Source organism: Arachis hypogaea, chromosome 11 (assembly GCF_003086295.3).
Source record: "Arachis hypogaea cultivar Tifrunner chromosome 11, arahy.Tifrunner.gnm2.J5K5, whole genome shotgun sequence".
Lineage (NCBI taxonomy): Eukaryota > Viridiplantae > Streptophyta > Magnoliopsida > Fabales > Fabaceae > Arachis > Arachis hypogaea.
This window is the reverse complement of record NC_092046.1, coordinates 99,430,987-99,433,129: the sequence shown is the minus strand read 5'-3', so window position 1 is coordinate 99,433,129 and position 2,143 is coordinate 99,430,987.

Genomic DNA, 2,143 nt, shown 5'->3' with positions numbered 1-2,143 from the left:
TCATCATTCTTTCAAGAGCCAACATATTTAACATTCATAAACAACAACTTCAAAAGACATATGCACTATTCAAGCATTCATTCAGAAAACAAAAAGTATTGTCACCACATCAAAATAATTAAACTAGTTTCAAGGATGAATTCGAAACCATGTACTTCTTGTTTTTTGTAATTAAAACATTTTTCATTTAAGAGAGGTGATGGATTCATAGGACATTCATAACTTTAAGGTATAGACACTTAAATACTAATGATCATGTAATAAAGACAAAAAACTAAATAAAACATAAGGCTCTAAAATCGAAAAACAGGAAAATAAATAAACAAGGAGATTAAGGAATGCGTCCACCTTAGTGAGGGTGGCGTCTTCCTCTTCTTGAAGAACCAATGGTGCTTTTGAGCTCCTCTATGTCTCTTCCTTGTCTTTGTTGTTCCTCCCTCATAGCTCCTTGATCTTCTCTAATTTCATGGAAGATGATGGAATGCTCTTGGTGCTCCATCCTTAGTTGTCCTAAGTTGGAACTTAATTCACCTAGGAAAGTGTTGATTTGTTTCCAATAATTTTGTGGAGGGAAGTGCATCCCTTGAGGCATCAGTGGTTATGGAAAAACAAAAAAGCAATGCTTTTTCCACACCAAACTTAAAATGTTTGCTCGTCCTCGAGCAAAAGAAGAAAGAAAGGGGTAGAAGAGAAAGAAATAGAGGAGATGTAGGGGTGTGTGTATGCAGCCAAGGGGAGTAGTATTGTGTATTTTGTGTAAAAAGGAAAGAGTGATGGTTTGAATTTGAGTGGGTGGGTATAGGTGGGTTGTATGATGGTTTTGGAGGAGTAATGGAGGTGATTGGTGGAGGTTATTTGTGGGAGAGAGTTATGAAAAGGTGTGAAGAGGAGAGAAGAAGAGGTGGGGATCCTGTGGGGTCCACAGATCCTGTGGGGATCTTGTGGAGTCCACAGATACAGTGGGGCCAAGGACTTAACATCCCTGCTCCAATTAGGCGTGTAAAACGCCCTTAGTGTGCAATCCTGGCATTTAACGCCAGACTGCTTCTTGTTTCTGGCGTTAAACGCCCAAATGTAGCCTGTTTCTGGCGTTTAACGCCAGGGAGATGCTTGTTTCTGGTGTTAAAAGCCAGCTTGGTGCCTGTTTCTGGCGTTAAATGCCAGACAGATGCTTGTTTCTGGCGTTAAACGCCAGACAGATGCTTGTTTCTGTGGGGGCTGATGACAAGTCATCTTAGCCTATTTTAGCTAGCCTTTTTCTTTTGTTTTCATTAGAATTATGCACTTTCTTGAGCTACAAGCAAGCTAATTGAGTAGATTTTCATGTTTCCCTTGATTGAACCAACCATATATGAATTCATGCCATTTCATGAGGTTTTGTGCTATATTTGTTGCATATTATGAAAGATTGAATACCTCATGATTTTGAGCATAGCTTTGATGAGTTTGGTTGATTCATGATAGGTGAAGAAAGCTTGGAAAAAGGTTGAAGCAAAGAGGAATGGCTAGAAGTGAAAAAAGGGATAAGTGAAATTGAACTTGGAGGCATGAAGTTAGCCCCAACGTTAGCCCCCTAACTTGGAGGCTAACGTTGGGCATGAAGTACTCCCTGGGCTCCCCACGTTTGAGCCAACGTTAGCCCCCTAACTTGGAGGCTAACGTTGGCACATGACATTGCAAGGAAGAGGCCAACGTTAGCTCCAACGTTAGCCCCCTAACTTGGAGGCTAACTTTGGAACTTGAAATTCATCCCTGGGCAAGCCAACATTTGCGCCAACGTTAGCCCCCTAACTTGGAGGCTAACGTTGGCACATGAATCACAAAGGGAGGGGCACTAACGTTGGCACCACTAGCACTAAGCAAGGCCAACGTTAGGGTCAATGTTAGACCCCTAACGTTGGCACCAACGTCCAAACCAGAAAATCATGCTTGCTGCTATGAAAAGTTGGGGTCAAAGTTAGACCCCTAACTTTGGCCCTAACGTTGGGACCAACTTTGGCTAACTTCAAAACCGGTTCAATTGGTTCACTTCGGTTCTTCTTCAAACTTCAAGAGCAATCAACCAAGGCCTCTTTCAACCCAATTCCACCAAGAACAAAGGCCCAACTCAAGGCTTGAAGATCATTTTGGAAAGTGTATAAAT